The sequence below is a fragment of the Globicephala melas genome, chromosome 2 (genome assembly GCF_963455315.2).
Source record: "Globicephala melas chromosome 2, mGloMel1.2, whole genome shotgun sequence".
In the NCBI taxonomy this organism is placed as follows: Eukaryota; Metazoa; Chordata; class Mammalia; order Artiodactyla; family Delphinidae; genus Globicephala; species Globicephala melas.
In genome coordinates this window covers 91,369,744-91,390,911 of record NC_083315.2, presented here as the reverse complement: position 1 = coordinate 91,390,911, position 21,168 = coordinate 91,369,744, and the positions used below count along the sequence as shown (strand labels likewise).

The following is a 21,168-nucleotide window of genomic DNA, read 5'->3' as shown; positions in this document are numbered from 1 at the left end:
CAGGATCTTTCCTTGCGGTGCGTGGGCTTCTCTCTAGTTGTGGCGTGCGGGTTTTCTCTCTCTCGTTGTGGTGCGCAAGCTCCAGGGCGCGTGGGCTCTGTAGTTGTGGTGTGCGGGTTCCAGAGCGCGTGGGCTCTGTAGTTTGTGGCACACAGACTCTCTAGCTGAGGTGCGCGAACTCAGCAGTTATGGCGCGTGGGCTTAGTTGCCCTGTGGCATGTGGGACCTTAGTTCCCTGACAAGGGATCGAACCCATATCCCCTGCATTGGAAGGCGGATTCTTTACCACTGGACTACCAGGGAAGTCCCTTTTTCTTACTTACTATTTTTTTTGCGGTACGCGGGCCTCTCACCGCTGTGGCCTCCCCCGTTGCGGAGCACAGGCTCCGGATGCGCAGGCTCATTGACCATGGCTCATGGGCCCAGCTGCTCCGCGGCACGTGGGATCCTCCTGGACCGGGGCACGAACCCGCGTCCCCTGCATTGGCAGGCGGACTCCCAACCACTGCGCCACCAGGGAAGCCCTCTTACTTATTTTTAAGAGCAGTTAGAATATTAAGGAAATTGATCCATGTCATAGATGTTGCATGTTTCCCCTGTTTACTTTTGTTTTGACTGTAATTTTTTCCTGTGCGCCCGTGTGTGTGTGTGCGTTTAAATGTAGTCAAATTATTGACCTTTCTCTGTGGCTTCCTAGTATGCTAAGCTTAGAAAGGCCTGTCATTCTGAGATCATAAAAGTATTTGCCATTTTTTTTTTCTGGTGTACTAATGGATTTATCTTATTAATAGTTAAATGTTTGATCCATTTGAATATTTTTGTTGTAGGAAATGCAGTGGGGCTTCATCTTTACTTTTTTTCCCAGATAGCTAGCTAATTGCCTCATTGCCATTTACTGAACACCCATCCTTTCTCCACTGATATGTAAAAGCCATTTTTATCATTTGCTTAATTCCTATATATACTGGGGTCTCTTTTATTATTTTTTTAATTAAAAAATTAAAAAAAATTTTTTTGGCCACGCTGTGCAGCATGTGGGATCTTAGTTCCCCGACCAGGGATTGAACCCACGCCCCCTGCATTGGAAGCACGGAGTCTTAACCACTGGACCGCCAGGGAAGTCCCACCTGGGGTCTCTTTTAAAACTGTTTTGTTTCATTGATTGATTCGTACTTTTGTGCCAGAACTATACTGTTTCACAAGTTTTCAAATATTCATAAAAGCATATACCATACTGTTTTACTACTTTTTAATGTTGGACAGGGCTGGTCCTTTCTCATTTCTTTTTCAGGCTCTCCTGATTATTTTGGTGTTTGCTCTTCCCCAAATGCCATGTACTTCCCTGCTTTTGCTCATGCTGACTCCTCTTTCCAAAATATGTTAAAATATCTCACCTCCCCAGTTCCTACCATTCAAAATGCTGCTTGTTTTTTAAGACCCAGTTAAAATGGTACTTCCTCCTTGAAGTTGTCACCATCCCTTAGATTCTCATAATATCTTGATACTCTCTTGTGACACTCTGCGTATTAATTTAAATTAACGCTCTCTGGGTACATGACTTACCTATTTTATTAGACTGAGTGATCCTTGAAGGCAGACTAGGCCTCATCCATCTTTGAATACCCTACATTTCCTAGCGTAGTGACATTTCTCTCATTCGGTCAGTAAGCACTTGAGAAGCAACTACCATCTGCAACACAGTGGGGTTGAGTGCTGTGAGGAATATGGGGTGATATAAGATGTGATTCCTGCCCTCAGAAAGCTTAGTCTTATTGGGAATAATAATAAATATAATAACAGTATACTTATATTATTATAAATGTATAATTTTATATTTATAAATAATCCTTAAAATAATAAAAATAATCAACAATACCAAGCATTCAAGTGTTAAATAAGTGGTACTTAGATTAAGTATTTCAGGAATCCAGAGGAGTAACACACTACCCATAGATTCCTTTGAATGAGTTCAAGGGAGGTCATTGCAGTCAGAAGGAAAGGCATAATAAGCAGAGATTGTAGGGCCAGAATGTACAAGATGTGCTTGAGTGGATCAAGTGCTGCCAGGCCAGGGTGAAGCTAAGAGGATGTAGTCATAGTGTCCATCTCTCCAAGTGTCCCAGGAGGCCAGACTCCCACATTCCATCTCTGCGCTGCTCCAGACTCCTAGGGGATATGGAGGCTAATCCCAGGTTCTTTGGGACAGTGGCAAAGTGGCCTCGGGAGCATCCTGGATGCTTAGCTGAATCCAGCAGATACAGGCCATGAAGATATTTAACCTGAGGGCAGGAGGCGGCGTATCCTGGGTTACAGAAACAGCATTCACTCACCGTTGTCTGTTGTATGTCGGTATATGCTAGGTGCTGGGTAAACAAACTGTGAGTGTGTGTGTGTGTGTGTGTGTGTGTGTGTGAGTGAGTGAGTGACAGAGACAGAGTTTTGCTTAGTTGCTTTACCTCACTTGATATATCGCGTTTTATGCTGATCAGATTTTGAGCAAATCTGTGTCTCATTCAAGATTTTTTTTCTAGAGGTTCTAATAGGCTTTGGTGCCCATTCCATCCTTTTGTCCATCCCCATTGTTGCTTGGACACCACTGCCTTTCTTTGTTTCCAGAACCTTGGTTTGGGGCCATGGTATCTCCATTGTTGCTGCTCTCTCAAGAGTCTGCCCCTGGGACATCTTGCAGATCTGTTTTGTTCCAGAATTGTAGAAGTGTTCTGATTTATTGTAGAAAAATGCCTCCCAGGAACACATTAGCTGGTTCTTCCTTCTGGATGTGCCTGGTGAGCTTTACTAAGAACTGTGCATGTCCAGATGCTTCCATACAATGAAAGGAAGAGGACATGCTTCCTATTCTTTGGGAACACAGATGTAGAGAGCCTTGCTCCTCAAAGTGTGGATCTTGGTATTGCCTAGAGCTTGTTAGAAATGTGTACTTTCAGACCCTAAGCCAAATGCATTGAATCAAAATCTGCATTTTAAAGAGATCACCAGGTGATATGTATGCATATGAAAGTAATTAAAGTTAGAGACGCAGATTCAGATCAAAGAGTTCTGGGTTGGAGCTTAAGATACTGCTGGACTGAGAACTACACTTTTAGTAAGATTCTGGAGTTCATGATATATTGTACCTTCAATTATACAGTTTTGAATAGATGGCTGCTCTTCCCAAGGTCCAGATAACTGTGCTTTTGCTTTGGCTGTAAAATGTGGATTATTCCCTGGTTGACATTTCTCTTACTTGTCTGTCTGGCTGACGTAAGAAGGAAGACATGTTAGACACTGACATATCCACTCACACAAGTGCCATCTCAGGCAAACCTTGATGGCTTTTGGTTTAGTGGAACAACTTTATATTATGTGATTTAAATAGCCTCAGTTTTCTTATCTTTCAAGAGGGAGTGATGATCCCCACCTACCAACACACAGGAATACTGTTAGACTAAAATGAAGTATTAGGCTTGAGAGGACTTTGAAAAAAATCAGAAAGATTAAATAAATATCAGTTGATATTATTACTACATTATATTCTCTGATGTTTCTATACCAAGAAAAGTCTCTTTACAGAGTTGTGTATACTGCCAGTGAAAGTATCTTTTGTTCTTAATTCTTTAATGATAAAATTTTTTTCTAAAAATACTATAATTAATTAAAAAATAGGTAATATATGCACATGTCAGATAAAACAGTACAAAAGGATGTACAGTGAAAATTAAATCTCTTTTCTATCTCCTGGTACCTCTTTCCCCTATGCTGAGGCAACCATTGTTATTGATTTCTTGTGTATATTCCTATATATTTTGTGTACATCTAAGCATGTAGTTGTATATTTATTCTTTTTTTAAAAAATGGTAGCAGACACATTATTCTGCATCTTGCTTTGTTCAGTTAATGCATCTTGGAGACATTTTCATATCTGTATATATGATTACCTCACTTTTTTGATGGCCACATAGTAACATTTTATGTGAGTGTACCATAATTTATTTGCTACTGTGAACTTTTAAACTATTTATGTCTTTATATATACAGTGAATTTCTTGTAGGCAGCATATATGTGATTGAGTCTTGCTTTGTTTTCCTAATCAGACCATCTCTGCCTTTAATTGGGGCTATTTAGAACATTTACATTGTGTAATTACTAATATAATTATGACAATCATTTTTCTTTTTTTTCTATTTGACCTATCTCTTATTCCCTTTTTTGTATTTTTCTGCCTTTTTTGGATTGAGTATTTTTGTGTTTCCATTTTGTTTTTGTTGGTTTATTAATTATAAGTCTTTGTTTTGTTAGTGGTTGCTTTAGGGTTTATAGTATACATTTTTAACTTATCACAGTCTATATTTAAGTGATAATATACTACTTCCCACATAAAATAAGGTACACTAAAATACTTCTGTTTCTTCTCTCTCAGTCTTTATACTATCAAGTCATACATTTTATATCTACATATGTTATGAACTCCATAATGCATTGTCAGTAATTTCATTTAAATGGTAAATTATTTTTTAAAGAATTTAAATAGTAAGAAAAAAAATCATATACTTGCCCATGTAGTTAACGGTTCTAGCGCTCTTCGTTTCTTTTTTCCATCTGGTATCATTTTCCTTCTATTAGTATATTCTTTAACTTCATTTCAGCTATCATATTTTGGACACTGAAAAGATGAAGACCGTGTTTGAGTTATATCTGACAAACCGTATAGCATTAATTCTGGTGTCAGCAGATGGATCCACATTGGTTTGTGACTTGCTCTATGGACTCAGTAGAGCAGATTTTAATTTAGCATTTGTCTTCTAAACCAAAGACAGTTAGATCCTTTGACAGGCACAGTGATAATATGCTGTGGCTTCTAGAACATGTACAGGAGACTTTTCCTTATATTCTAAAGACAAAATCAGAAATTGATAATTTACTATGAAACATTTTGGAGCATTTCAAGTTGTAGGTCTTAGCTGTCCAATATCTTTGTTACTGCTTGCTGTTCTTTCTGAACTGCATTTTTTGGGAACAGGAGTTTGGCTTCAAATTATTTTTTCCAGGATCTGAAGTTAGGGGTGGTTGTTACTGTATACTGGCTCTTACTAGTCTGTGGTTTACATACATTTACATAATCTCAGCTTCCAGCAAAAATAGCCTTTTTGGAATCCTGAGCAGGTGTGGGGATGAAGGGAAACAATCTGTTTATATCACTGTTTTGTTTACTTTTACCTGCTTGGCCCCCTTTTCTCTCACCTCTCCCTTAAATCAACATTAAATTTGATGTATCTTTTATTTGTGAAAAGCTCACTAAGGTCATGTAATATGTGATTATTTTACCTTATCCATTCAACATACTTCTACTGAAAAATATGCCAAGAATTGTGCTAAGCACTGGAAATAACCAATAAGAATTGGACATTGTAGTTACCCATGAAAAACTCTTAGTTCTTGAGGGAGGCAGATACACAGAGTTAATTACTTCACAGTGTGGTAAATACTACAGTACTGATAAATATTTTAATTAAGCATTTGAAAATATTTGAAGAGGGAGGTAGGCCTTTTTTGTCGGGGGTAGGGAGGGGAGGTTGTAAAAAGTCTAGTCCGGGCTTCCCTGGTGGCGCAGCGGTTGAGAGTTCGCCTGCCGATATAGGGGACACGGGTTCGTGCCCTGGTCCGGGAAGATCCCACATGCTGTGGAGCGGCTGGGCCCGTGAGCCATGGCCGCTGACGCGTCCGGAGCCTGTGCTCCACAACGAGAGAGGCCACAACAGTGAGAGGCTCGCATACCGCAAAAAAAAAAAAAAAAAAAAAAGTCTAGTCCACAGCGTGATTGCTCTTTTCAGGATTGAATAGGATTTAAACCTGTAGTTCTCTTCCAAAGGTGGGAAGGGCATTCTTCTTAAGACTTGAAAGGGGTGCTTCACATACATGGATTTAACTACACAGCTTGGTGTGTTTCCAAAAAGACTTCTCAAAGCATCCCATGAATCATTCACTAATCCTAACTTGAAGCTCCTTCCTGGTTTCATTCTAGATACTGTTTAGTCTTATAAAATAAGTGTATGAATCATTTGATTGAGTCTGGCTACTTAGCATATTAACTTGGTTTATGATCATGATGAGGGAGCTGGGTTTGGTGAAAACCTCTCTTCTCTGCAGGAAAGGCAGAGTAGATGGTTTCTCATTTTTTCGAGTGTGAGCTATTTATAGACTCACTTCCCCCCACAGACTGAACACAATAGGAGCCTGAAATCAAATGGTGACCAGATGTGCCCAGGCATCCCCCAGTTTGTACTTAGAAGTTGGAAAAGGCAGAGCCCCTAGGACGTTGGTCTTAGGGCAGAAACGGTTGGACTCACTCATAAGATTATCATCTGTATACAAACAGTCCCTTGCATCTGGTCCCCAGGAGCGGAGGAGGTAAACAGAAGCGTGTACGCACTCATTTTTGCTTCTCTTCCTTGAAGTGGGGGATTGTTCCTTTGTTAGTCATTTCATTGCTCAATTCTTGTCTCTGTAGTTAGGCAGTTAGACAAAGTACAGATGCTTTCTGGGGATATGTGCTGAATTGATGTAGGAGGAAGAGCTAATGCAGCATCCATGTAGTTGGTGGAGACAGTGGCTCTGCTCAGATGAGAAGAGATCTGACAGGAATGGAAACCCTTAATTACTTTTTTTCTTTGCTCTTCCTCCCCTAGTAAACTAACCCCATCTTGTTTGTGGTGGTGTTATGGTTTAAAGCACAAACATGTAGTGGTTTCTGGCTGGTATTGCTTTTCCTTTTCTCCCACATTAGAGATTTTAGAAAGTAGAAGCAACTTCCCCCTTCAGTAAGCATCTGGCAACATTTCCTTGGAGTTTAGAGATTTTTTTTTTTTTTTTCAGTATGCGGGCCTCTCACTGTTGGGGCCTCTCACTGCTGGGGCCTCTCCCGTTGCGGAGCACCGGCTCTGGACGCGCAGGCCCAGCGACCATGGCTCACGGGCCCAGCCGCTCCACGGCACGTGGGATCTTCCCGGACCAGGGCACGAACCCGTGTCCCCTGCATCAGCAGGTGGACTCTCAACCACTGCGCCACTAGGGAAGCCCGAGTCTAGAGATTTGATTTCAGGGTTTGGAAAAGTTGTGCTTAATTTCGGACAGTATTCTCATGAACAACTCGCTTAAGGGGGATGTGAGAGAAGAAAATACCACCTTTTGAGAACCTGCTCTGTTCCAGGTACTGAACTGAGTACCTGACTCATCTCATTCACTCTTTAACAGCAGCCCCCAAAGTGGGTTATTATCACCTCTATGGTACAGATGTGGAAACCAAGGCTCAAAGAGGTTAGGTAACTTTCCCAGGACCACACTACTAAGAGATGGAGCCCAGATTGAAACCCAGATCTGCTGCTTCCAAAGCCCTTGCCCTTTCCACTGCACCTGCTGCCTGCTGTGTGCGCTAACTACTCCTGACTGTGCGCGTGCCTCTGATATTTGAAGTATGACATGGATTAGCTGACAATTAGAAAAATTTCAGCTGATAAACTGTGCATTTACCATAGGAAAGGACCTGGGAGCCGTGATGAGGATCGTGTGTTTTCAAGCCTCCCTGTTGATGCCTTCCTCTGAGATACGGAGGACACCACCTATTTTAAATTTTGTACCTGAAGTGCTTGTCTACAGGTGCAGTCAGCGTGTGTTCTTCTGAATCCCCCGAATAGCTCTAATTGACCCAATCACTTTCTGAGATACAAGAAATAGTTCCCACGTTACAGCAAATGGATGCTTCATTTCACCTGTTCTGACCCAGGGGCCAGGTTTTGAAGTGGACTTTAAAAGTGGCGAAATGGGGACTTCCCTGGTGTTAACCACCCTGGTTCAGTGGTTAACAATCCGCGCTTCCACTGTAGGGGTCGCAGGTTTGATCCCTGTTTGGGGAACTAAGATCCCACATTCCGTGCGGTGCGGCCAAAAAAATAACAGTAAAAGTGGTGAAATGTACCCAGAAGTGCCCATGAAGGAGCCTGGGGTCTGTGCACTAACCCTGCCAGTCAGTGTGCTTCTTTCCTTCCCGGCACAACTCAGTATTGCTGGTGCCTCTTTTTCTGAGTAAGTCCTTTCTCATCTGTGAAGTACCCTGGGGTGACCAGTTTCATATTGGGGAGGGAAAGAGTGAATGCAGGACCTCTAGTTTGAATCCAGAAGAATCTTAATATATGTTTTTGAATGAGATGAAATCCTACATTGTTTTCTAGTTTTTTCCTAAATTCCACCAGCTTTAATTTCCAAATATTTATTTTTCTGCAAAGATGAACCTTATCTGCTCAGTGTCTTCCACATAGAAGCATTTATGCACCAGAGAGAATGAATCTCTTAGGCATTCATCAGCTCTGTTAGGGTTTTTGGAGGCTTATTAACTACGCTTCATTGAAAATCAGTCCCAGGTTCCTAACTGTCCAGGTTTGTGACAGTGCATCTCTTGGTTGTCACCAGCAAGTAATTTTTGAGCTGAGTGCTCACCACTGTCGGGTCTCTCTTCGATCATCTAATTTTTTTGTCTTTTGCATGCACTTTAGTAAGTGGCTGTGACAGCTCCAAGAAGCACCTTTGTTCCGGGGCTGTTGGCTAAGGCTGCTTTGTTTATTTGGTTGAGGTGACTTGAGATGAGGGGCTGAGGCACAAGAAGCACCACAAGATGGGTGCGGTTAGAGGTCTTGTCGTTCTAACAGGCAGCTCTGTCTTCTGCAAACTACCAAGTCTTCAGGGAAGACTGGATGAGGGAACTGTGGCTCGAGGGAGGAAGGCCCCTGCCAGTGGGATGCATGAGGCAGATGCAATTCAGATCAACACAAAACTAATCTCTTTAACTAGACCTTGGATTGCTGAGAATGGTATAGGCTTAAGCTGGGCTGACTGAGCTCGACTATGAAATTAGAACTGTCTTGGGGGCTCAGCTTGTTTGCTTCTCCAGCATTAAGTTTGGTCTCTAGAGACCCATTCAGACTAAACAATATTAAAAACAGGAAATTTGCTCCTAGCAGCATGGTTGCGGAAAACTTTTTCCACTTAGGCAGGAATGAGAGTTAAAAACAGGAACTCCATCCTCGGGGCCTGTTTTCTTCTTATATAGAAGTAGTATTAGCAACTCCAACAACTTGAAGCAGCTTTGCCCTATTTGACTTCCCTTCAGAGTGCTGCCTGAGGGCATCCATTACAAAAGATGGTAAAGAGCCCTCTTGAACACATTCAAAAATATGGAAACAGTGCTCTGTGGAGGATGCTGACCTGGTGATGTATATCTTGGCTGAAGATCACGTGTGTGGAATTAATGCAGGCAGTGCTTAGGGGAGACCTGGAGAACAGCTGTCGTTAATTTTATTCAGCACACATTTATGGTGTGTATTCTGGATTGGGTCCACGGGTTATATATTCATTTATAAAGTCAGTGTTAACTGAGCGTGTACTATGTGCATCGTGTGTGGGGCCCTTAGGTGTATGATGTGTGTGTCCCCTTCAGTACTGCAGGGGCCTGCTCGGGTTTGCTCGTGACGGTCAGCCCAGGGCATCCCTGAATCTGGGGGTTCAACTCCTGGGACTGCTGCTTTTTTGCATAATTTGCTGCTGAGGTTGGTGGGGGTGGACAGGGGACATTTTGGAAGAAGGGAGTAAGGACAAAGAGGAAGCTAACAGCTAGAGAGGAAATGCTCTTCTTTTCTTCCTCCCCCGCTGGTGATGGCACTCTGCCTAAACAGTCCAGCGTTGAGGAAGGCTTCTGAAGCCCTCAGCGAACGTGAGCCAAGCCCTCGCTGTCACCCCACCCTTTGTTCACAACCCCCTCCTCTGGCTCAGTCGATGTGTCATGAACAAGCTTCTGCAGCAGAACAGCCTGTGTGGTGAAAAGATGCCTTAGCAGATGCGTGTCATTATTTTTGGCTGGTAAGGAGACAGAACTACTCTTTTTAAAACTTTTAAATTGAAATATACACACAGAAAAATTATATGTTCACACATTATAAGTGAACAGCTCAAATTTTCTACCCACTTGAACTTTTACAAGCTGAGCATACCCACATAACCAGCATCCAGATGGAGAAATAGCGCATTACCAGCGCCTCAGAAGTCCCACTTGTGCTCTGTTAAAATACACTGTAAAGCTCTTTCCTGGGGCTTTTTTCCAGTGAATGCTCTGAGAGGCAAAGTAATGTCCCTGCCTAGCTAATCACTGAATTTAAGAGAGGGCAGGCGGGCCAAACACAGCCCTGCCAGCCTTTCTCCTCAGCCTTCCCTTCTTTTTCTGACTTGCAGCTGTCAGGATCCAATTAACCTCCTCGTGCATTCAGCCTGGGGCTGGTTTCTAGTTATAGAGATGCATTTTGGTTTGTTCTTTTTTTTTTTTTTTTTTTCTGGCTGTGCTGCGTGGCATCCAGGATCCTAGTTCCCTGACCGGGGATCAAACCCGTGCCCCCTGCATTGAAAGTGAAAGGTCTTAACCACTGGACCGCCAGGGAAGTCCCCATTTTAATTTGTTCAGTGCATTTCTTTAGCAAAAAAATGATGTCATGGAGAGCATCTTCAAAATAGAGTAGATTAGTGAGGTTTTAGTAACGTGTGCTGTTTATCATCCCTTCTCAGTTTTGGTACTCTTCAGGTTGAGTATATGCCATATTTAATATTTGTATGTGGGATTGTATTACAGCCCAGCATTATGAGTTATTATCCACATGTAGGCAGAGCAACTGGCAAGCTTCCTGGGAGCCATGCCTGTGCTTGGGGTAACTCCATGCTTGATCATATGGCCCACATAGTAATGGAAGGTATATACATAAAGGGGAGCCAATAAGAAGAAAGATCATAGAGTTAGAATTTTGTAAACTGGTCAGAGTTTTAAAAAATCATCCATTATGCAATGTTGTTTTTGGTTTAGACCGTGGACTGTAGTATCACACTGCTTGGGTTTGAACCCCACCTCTGACATTTGCTAGCTGTATGACTCTGGGCAGCTTTCTGGACCTCTCTCTGATTTGGTTGCCTCACTTGTAAAATGAAGATGATAATATCTACTTCATGGGTTGTTGTGAGGAATAAATTATTAATGCAGGTAAAGTGCTTTGAATATTACCTGGTACATTTCAATAGTGAATAAATTGTTGTTCTTGTCAATCTAGTGTCATGACAGATGTTAAAGTAACAGCTATCTGAACCTCTTTTTTTTTTTAATTAAATGCAAGTCAGTATAGAATTGAGATGGAATATAGAAATTTTCTTCTACAGAAATTTTCTTCACAGCCAACTTTGCACGTTTATTTCATAACATAGGACATATATCCACAGCATGGGAAAGAAAATCTCACAATAAGTTTTTTTAAAGCTTAGTCTTTGTTTCCTATAAATTCTCTCTATGGTAAGGTAGGACCGCTGTAAGTTTCATTCTGCAGAAGTGGCTGAAGTTTTCCTTCTCAAAGTGAGGTCTCCAGATTAGCAGCATTGATATTACCTGGGAACTTGTTAGAAATGCAAATTATTGGGCCGTACTTCAGACACTACCACTGTACAAATTTTCTTCTATTTGTAGACAGTGGGAAGCATAGTCATAATTACAGGTTGGGGGAAGGATTAGAAGTTGGGAAACACCTATCTTAAATGAGCTAATTTCTTCCTAGTGTAATATTCTCTAGTTTACAAAGTGCTTTCACATGTATTGTCATCGTCCCGTGTATTTGTCACAAAATTGTTGTGTTAGGTACCATTATTTCTACATTTTAGAAGGGTTGATAAAGACTGCTATTACCTAATAAGTTGTAGGGTGGGAACTTTGTCATTTGGAGTCTCCTGAGTCCAAATCCTGGTCTCGTTCTGTAGCACTGTATAGCCTTTATGTCCTCAAGCTGTGAGTGGGCTGTTTTCAGTCTGGCTTCCTCAGTAACAGACCCTGAGATAAGGAGTTATGTGAAAGTCATTTATTAGGACGTATCGCTGGAAAAGAAGTGGTAGGTAGGGTGGGGAACTGAGACTAGCAAGGGAAGGAGGAGGCCAAGCAACTCCACAGAGATGCTCTGAAGACAGAGTATAGAGTTTTCCGAATCAAGAATGTCCCGAGTTTCCCTGTACCCATCAGTCATTGGTAAAAACTGCCTTCTAAAGAACAATTGGCTGTTATTCCTGTCCTGCCACTAGGTTCTTCATATCAATTTTTTTTTTAAGATTCCACATATATGTGTTAGCATATGGTATTTGTTTTCGTCTTTCTGACTTCACTCTGTATGACAGACTCTAGGTCCATCCTCCTCAGTACAAATAACTCAGTTTCGTTTCTTTTTATGGCTGAGTAATATTCCATTGTATATATGTGCCACATCTTCTTTATCCATTCATCTGTCGATGGACACTTAGGTTGCTTCCACGTCCTGGCTAATGTAAATAGAGCTGCAGTGAACATTGTGGTACATGACTCTTATTTTTTCTTTTTTTGCGATACGCAGGCCTCTCACTGTTGTGGCCTCTCCCGTTGCAGAGCACAGGCTCCGGACGCGCAGGCCCAGTGGCCATGGCTCACGGGCCCAGCCGCTTCGCAGCATATGGGATCTTCCCGGACCGGGGCATGAGCCTGTGTCCCCTGCATGGGCAGGCGGACTCTCAACCACTGTGCCACCAGGGAAGCCCACATGACTCTTTTTGAATTATGGTTTTCTCCGGGTATATGTCCAGTAGTGGGATTGCTGGGTGGTATGGTAGTTCTATTTTTAGTTTTTTAAGGAACCTCCATATCCATAGTGGCTGTATCAATTTATGTTCCCACCAACAGTGCAAGAGGGTTCCCTTTTCTCCACACCCTCCCCAGCATTTATTGTTTGTAGATTTTTTATGATGGTCATTCTGACAGGTGTGAGGTGATACCTCATGGTAGTTTTGATTTGCATTTTTCTAATGATTAGTGATGTTGAGCATTCTTTCATGTGTTTGTTGGCAATCTGTATATCTTCTTTGGAGAAATGTCTGTTTAGGTCTTCTGCCCATTTTTGGATTGGGTGGTTTGGTTTTTTGATCTTGAGCTGCATGAGCTGCTTGTAAATTTTTGGAGATTAATCCTTTGTTAGTTGCTTCATTTGCAAATATTTTCTCCCATTCTGAGGGTTGTCTTTTTGTCTTGTTTATGGTTTCCTTTGCTGTGCAAAAGCTTTAAGTTTCATTAGGTCCCATTTGTTTATTTTTGTTTTTCTTTCCATTTCTCTAGGAGTTGGGTCAAAAAGGATCTTGCTGTGATTTATGTCATAGAGTGTTCTGCCTATGTTTTCCTCTGAGAGTTTTATAGTGTCTGGCCTTACATTTAGGTCTTTAATCCATTTTGAGTTTATTTTTGTGTATGGTGTTAGGGAGTGTTCTAATTTCATTCTTTTACATGTAGCTGTCCAGTTTTCCCAGCACCACTTGACACGGGGAGTGGGAAGGGTAAGCTGGGACTAAGTGAGAGAGTGGTATGGACCTATATACACTACCAAATGTAAAATAGATAGCTAGTGGGAAGCAGCCACATAGCACAGGGAGATCAGCTTGGTGCTTTGTGACCACCTAGAGGGGTGGGATAGAGAGGGTGGGAGGGAGAGACGCAAGAGGGAGGAGATATGGGGATATCTGTATATGTATAGCTGATTCACTTTATTATAAAACAGAAACTAACACACCATTGTAAAGCAATTATACTCCAATAAAGATGTTAAAAATAAAGAAAGCAAGAACATCTGGCTCTTAAAAGGTGTTTCAGTAACCTGAGGGCCGTTGTCCAAGAAAAACAGATAAAGAGACACAGATACTGACTTTTGGAAGTTAAAGCACACCCACTGGCTGGTTCACATGAAAATAGTAAAGGAATCCAAGTGTATATAGGTGTAGAACATTAACAGCACCTGCTATACCATCAAAGCTGGTCCAGAAGACTGAAGTAGGGAGCTAAGGGATTCTGAAATACATGCCGGTCTTGGAGAGGGCTGTGGAAAAACCACTCTGTGTATCCTGTCCTCAAAACTTCCTGGGAGAGCCCTGCCCCCAGCGCAGCTTCTGGTTATGTCCTGTGGTCAGTAAACACTCAGTCTACTGTATTCTCTGCATCTCCCAGTATGGGCATTAAGAATTGATACTCATGGGCTTGCCTGGTGGCACAGTGGTTGAGAATCTGCCTGCCAATGCAGGGGACACGGGTTCGTGCCCCGGTCTGGGAAGATCCCACATGCCGCGGAGCAACTTGCCCCGTGAGCCACAATTACTGAGCCTGCGCGTCTGGAGCCTGTGCTCCGCAACAAGAGAGGCCGCGATAGTGAGAGGCCCGCGCACCGCAATGAAGAGGGGCCCCCACTTGCCGCAACTAGAGAAAGCCCTCGCACAGAGACAAAGAGCCAACACAGCCGTAAATGAATAAATGAATAAGTAAGTAAATAAATAAATAAACAAAGGATTGATACTCATAATGATGACCTCAAGTCCTGCCATTGCCAAATCCTTAGACACTAAGGAAGAGTATACCGAACACTTTGAAATTCTAATGTAAATGAAGTTGACAGTGGTTTCTGGCTATCCAGTATATCAGAAATGTGTTTTTAATAAGAAAATCTCCTTTTGTGATCATCTAGGTAAAAGTGAGTTAACCATTGCTATGTGATAGTCACTCATGCTGCTCACTCAGTATTCCTGGCTTTTCATCTTCTGTTGCATGATAGAATTTCACTTCCTGGTCCCATTGTGTGAGGGGAGGGGGGCCATATTCTGAGCTCTGTCCAGTATATTTTAAGGAGAAACGATGTCTGAGCCTTCAGTTGCTGGAGTATGACCTTCCAAAGCCCTCTTCCCTCCTGGCACCAAGATCAGTAATGTCGGAGATAGGTAGTTCTGTCAGAGAAGATACAACCATCAAGACTCCCTACTGACCCACAGGTAGCATGAGCCAGAAATAAACTTTTGTTGTTTTAAGCTACTATGCTTTAGAGGTTTGCTACAATAGCCTAAGCTAAGCTAAGCTTGTCCTGACTGATGACTCTTCAGTGTTGATCTTATTGAGTGACTTTAACTTTGGTACAGTATCAGTTATTGTAAGAAAATGGGTCGGGACTTCCTGGTGGCGCAGTGGTTAAGAATCTGCCTGCCAGTGCAGGGGACACGGGTTCGATTCGTGGTCCGGGAAGATCCCACATGCCACGGAGCAACTAAGCCGGTGTGCCACAACTACTGAGCCTGCACTCTAGAGCCCGCGAGCCACAACTACTGAGCTTGCCTGGTGCAACTACTGAAGCCTGCGTGCCTAGAGCCTGTGCTCTGCAACGAGAGAAGCCACTGCAATGAGAAGCCCGTGAACCAAACGACACCACAACGAAGAGTAGCCCCCGCTCGCCACAGCTAGAGAAAGCCTGCACGCAGCAACAAATACCCAACGCAGACAATAAATAAATAAATAAGAAAATGGGTCTAGGTGAGCTGTCCATATACTTTCACTTTATTTTCAATGATAAATGATTTTAATGTATTTCAAAGGATTAGAAGGCCTTTCATGTATGTAGGACGCTCTTTAGTTTTGCTTTGTTTCTTATTCCACTTGGAACCTTCAAACCCACTTATATTTTTGAAGAAGTTGGCTCTAAAAAGGACTTTTGCCTTATAACTGTGGGCCATATCTGTCCACCACCTGACTTAGTGAAGTTTTATTGGAACATAGCTATGCCCATTTGTTTATGTAGTGTTTATGGGTGCTTTTGTACAAAAAGGCAGAGTTGAGTAGTTGTGACAGAGACTCTGTGGCCCGTAAAGCCTAATATATTTGCTGTATGGCTCATAATAGAAAAAAATTTGCTAACTCTGTCTCACAGATCCTTAATTATTAGGAATGGAAAGATTCCCGGATGATTTGCCTGAATTGCTGCAGATATCCTAGCTCTTGGAAGTTCTGTCTGATGGAGTGAAGGCCTTCTCCTGGATCTGCAATGTCCCTTTATTTTATATACTACCCTGAAAGCAGTGAAACAGCTTATCCCTCTTGGATTCTGCCTGTGAATAAGCAAAGACTCCCTCACGCCTGATAAGCAAACCATTTTTCCATATTGCCACCCTCGTTGTCTTTGTCCAGACCAGCTGCTGGGCAAACTGCTAACGAGTCCACTTGTCATGTGATGCTGCTCAGTGATTCGGCTTTGTGCTTGTTGCTGTTGACAGTTGAACCTGCCGTTTTGATAGGGCTTTTTCAGGCCACATGGGAGAGAGGTGATCAGGTTGTCTCACACGATGGGTCATGAATGTGAGGCTACGTGAGGAAATAAGGAAACTGTCCACAGTCACACAGCCAGGCTACATGACAGTGGAACGTTATTCATTACTGCTCAGAATTCAGCAGTAACTGTAGGAGGCCAACAGCAGCTCTCTGTCTCGCATTCAGAGCTCCCCAAGAGTTGATCGTGTCCGTTAATCTTTATCCAATTTGGCATACCCTTATTAGCATTCTTATTTGGGGTCATCTAATGGTTGACAGTCTCTCTTTTGCCCATACTTGCTTTGCTTGGGGCCCAGTCAGATGGGGCCTAGAAAACAGGGTTAAATGACATAAAACGTGGCAGATTATGATCAAGGAATCACTTGTGGTTGTCTTCTTAGAAGTGGCTGTGGGAATGGCAAGTCTTTAGATTCTATTCCAATAAATCCATCTTTCATCTTTTCTCATAGGATCCTGTATAAGGAATCCTAAGGAATCTGTCTTTTTGCAAGGAAGAGGGAAGCATTAGAGCCAGAAACCCATCTATCTGTCCTGGGAATTCCTTGCTTATGTCCAGAGAGTATGAAAGCCGCATATGGGACCTACCAGATGGCACATGCCACTTGGACAGTTGTTCATGGGAACATTCCTTAGCAAAAAAGCATTGTTAGAAATAGCAAAATCTTGTATAAACAAAAATACGTGTTTTGGTGATCTCAAAGCTCAGTTTTTCGGATTCATTCAGTAATCAGAGGCTTAAACTAAGAATATGAATTTATGTTTCTCTGTGTGGTATGTGTATCTATTACCTCTGTATGAGTATTTGCTGCTATGTGCAATTTTCTTTTTTTTTTTGAGGTTTATTTTTTTTTAATTAATTTTTTTTTGGCTGCGTTGGGTCTTTGTTGCTGTGTACGGGCTTTCTCTAGTTGCTGTGAGCGGGGACTACTCTTCATTGCGGTGCGCGGGCTTCTCATTGTGATGGCTTCTCTTGTTGCAGAGCATGGGCTCTAGGCACGTGGGCTTCAGTAGCTGTAGCTCATGGGCTCTAGAGCGCAGGCTCAGTAGTTGTGGCACACGGGCTTAGTTGCTGCGTGGCATGTGCGATCTTCCCAGACCAGAGGTTGAACCCGTGTCCCCTGCATTGGCAGGCAGATTCTTAACCACTGCACCACCAGGAAGTCCCTCTTTTTCTTTACTTTTTTTCTTTTCAGAAAAAGAAGCCCTAGACAAATAGACAGGGATTTCTATTTTTATCTTTTGATAAAGGTGATAAGAGTTGCATTCAATAGGGCATATTTTAGGGTCTGACACCAGAGGGACCCTAGACTTTCCTCTTTGACACCCCATCTCCTTCCTAGATGAAAGGTGGTGAAGTATAGTGATTAAAAATATGGTTTATGGGCTTCCCTGATGGCACAGTGGTTGAGAGTCCGCCTGCCGATGCAGGGGATACAGGTTTGTGTCCCGGTCTGGGAGGATCCCGTGCTCCGCGGCGGGAAAAGGTTTATTTTCCAGATTCACAGATTACTGGCTGTGATCCTGGACTAGTCCCTTTATCTCTCTGTGCTTCACTTATCTCATCTGTAAAACAGCGATAATGATACCTACCTCAGAGTTGTTGTGAGGACTAAATGAGTAAGTAAATATAAAACACTTAGAACAGTGCTTCACAGATAATAAATGCTACATAAGTGTTATTATTATTATTATCTTCTCTGATACCTGATCACCATCTTATCCAGCACACAATAATTTCTCCAATCCCTTTTCTGTTCACAACAAAGTATCCTTCTGTCCTTCCTGGTAGCATGTGCATTTTAATAGGGGCACTGTGAAGTTACAGCAAACTCAGATGAATTACTCTAATGGAGAGAATTTCTAGTATTCTACAGGGTGGTGGGGAAAATCATTTGGGGGCACATCGTGGCAAGAGGTTGAAGAATCAGGGGAAATCACATGCTTAGAGAATATCTAGAAAGAAGAGACTTGAATATGTCTCAGCTTCCTTCCATTTCTAGCCCCAAGTTTTCTTAAGTCAAGAAGCTATAGGGTCTGCACAGCCTCCTGTGGAAAGCTGAGCTGGCTCTGTAGCTTTCTTCCTGTGTCTCATAACCATGTCCAGCAACAGGAATGCTAACTCACCAGCTGCCTGCCTTAACAGATTCAAGGGCATGATAGTACAGAAAAGAGGCTGCACTGAATACTGGTTCATGTGGAGCTGAGGAAAGCTAATAAGCTAAGAAGGATGACCAGGTGCTGAAAAGGAGAAATCTAAGCTTGCTTCCTGAGGCTGCTGCTTCTCCACTGCAAGAAAACCAAAACAACCAGGGCACTGTAAATTGGTCTGTTGATGATACTGTCAAAGGCATCAACAGCAGCAGTTTGGAAAGCCAGCTCCAAGTGACTCAAGCTGCTGGGAAACTGCCTTCTAGGAAAAACAGCCCCCCGTAGACAACATAATCTGGGCTGGTTTGATTCCAGAATTTGTGTCCTTCTTGGGCAGAACTGACTTTAGTCCCATTCAGTTTGAATCTGCTTGGGTGCTCATTAACATTGCCTCTAGGACGTCAGAACAGACTGGGCCTGGGACTTCCCTGGTGGTCCAGTGGGTAAGACTCCACACTCCCAATGCAGGGGGCCCAGGTTCGATCCCTGGTTGGGGAACTAGATCCTGCATGCATGTCGCAACTAAAGATCCCGCATGCCGCATCTAAGACCCGGCGCAGCATGCATGCATAAATCAATCAGAACAGACTGGGATATAGAAGATGTGGCACATATATACAGTGGAATATTAGCCATAAAAAGAAACGAAATTGAGTTATTTGTAGTGAGGTGGATGGACCTAGAGTCTGTCATACAGAGTGAAGTAAGTCAGAAAGAGGAAAAACAAATACCGTATGCTAACACATATATATAGAATCTAAAAAAAAAAATGGTACTGAAGAACCTAGGGGCAGGACAGGAATAAAGATGCAGACGTAGAGAATGGACTTGAGTACACAGGGAGGGGGAAGGGTAAGCTGGGACTAAGTGAGAGAGTGACATTGACATATATACACTACCAAATGTAAAATAGATAGCTAGTGGGAAGCAGCTGCATAGCATAGGGAGATCAGCTCGGTGCTCTGTGACCATCTAGAGGGGTGGGATAGGGAGGGTGGGAGGGAGACGCAAGAGGGAGGAGATATGGGGATATATGTATACGTATAGCTGACTCACTTCGTTATACAGTAGAAACTAATACAACATTGTAAAGCAATTATACTCCAATAAAGATGTTAAAAAAACAGAAAAAAGAAAAACAGGCTGGGGCTATGCTGTCCCAGCATTCATTTCTCTGCTGGCATCTCCCCATGCTTACATCAGTGAACAAGGTGTATGGGCTCTCGGAAACACTGCAGGTGATGGTTCAGTTTTTTTTGACTAGGCTATCAAGTGTAGTGCAGTTGATCCACTGGTGGCTTTTTCTTGCAGTTCCTAATGTGTCATCTTTAGCATGTGGTTACTTGTAGCACCTTACCTGGACACTTTCAAACCTTTGTTGCAACAAGAATCCTGCATCCCTGTTAGATGCTGTTGAGCAAATTCTTCCTACTTTAGTTCGTCTCCTGTATCATGATGTCCAGAAGTATTAGCAGATATATGGACAATATCAAATATCATAGCTGGCCACCATCACCAGATACAGTGAGTTGTGAATCATGGATTAGTCCCATTCCTCATTGGTGTTCTAAGGCAAACTTCAAGATGCAAAAGAAGCTTTATGGGCTGTGACCAGCTAGAAAAGTTGTGGAACAGTTGAACAGATTGTGTAGCAGATTGTTCATTGGGGCATAGTAGAATTGTTGATGAACCTCTGAACTGTGAAAGATACCAAAATTACCATGGTTATACTGAATGCCATTTCAGGTATCTTCCAGGCTGCTGAGAAACTAGGTGAAACTGAGAAACTTAGTATAATTGAAGAATGTAGAGGTCTGGACAAAACTGAAGCTCTATAAAACCATGAAAATGAGTCTGTGTAACACAGTTTCATTAAGTTTGATTGAGAAATGCTTCCCTATGGAGGAACAAGAATATCAAAATGTTGTGCCAGAAACTGCCTCTGAAGGCTGTACGTCCCAAGTTCCGGATGGCATTCTGGGACCACTTTTAGATTGTACAACTAAAGCATAAGTTTATTATACCAGACGTGTACTATGTTTGGTATAAGTTTGTCTTACTGTTTCTCTAAGAGCTCTTTAAATGTGGTTTGCTATGGTAAAACTACTTTTTACAAGGAAACTATACTTGAACAGTTCCAAACTGTGCATATTGTATGAAGCTTCTCCTCTCAAAGGGTTTCTTAATTTCAGTGTGGAATTTCATATCTTGCAGTGTCCTATAAAAAGATTATTTCACCCTTTGCTTCAAAAAAAAAAAACAAACAGCAGCAGCAGCTGTGGGTCAGCAGGCAGTCAGGGCCTAGAGGGTTCAGGGGAGGCCTCAGGTTTTGTTGCAGTTCTGATAGAGGAATTTAGACTTTATACTTTGGAGTGTCTAGAGGTAAGGGTCATAGTCTGTAAAAATAAAAACACCAGTAATAAGGATATATGGTCAAGGATATTTATTGAACCATTTTGAGTAGGGATAAAATAGTAGAAACAAGTGATTGCCCATTTGTAGGGGAACGATTGACTCAATTTTGGTACATATACACCGTGAAATATATTGCAGATGTCTTAGAAGAATTCAAAACCCATAAATATGTGAGTGAGCGTGTGTGCATTTATGGTTATGACTGTGGGAAGAACAAGAAATGATGCCAGTTGTTAATGTCTTACCCACAGGTGGGGGTTAATGTATGAGGGAGGAAAAGAGGAAGGGAAAAGAGGGGTGGCAAATAAAAAGGAAATAAAACGAAGCATTGCCCCCGCAGCATGCATGATAGCCCAGTTATTTTAATTATTTATTTATTTGACTGCATCGG

General features: G+C 42.3%; 1 protein-coding gene and 1 pseudogene across 1 annotated transcript in view; both read left to right on the top strand.

Annotated features, from left to right (window-relative positions):
• The window catches only part of STARD9 (StAR related lipid transfer domain containing 9), a 130,076-nt gene that overhangs the window by 16,828 nt on the left and 92,080 nt on the right, over positions 1 to 21,168 (top strand). The gene's annotated exons all lie outside the window — the stretch shown is intronic.
• Positions 18,311 to 20,375, top strand: LOC132596805 (importin subunit alpha-1 pseudogene; annotated as a pseudogene).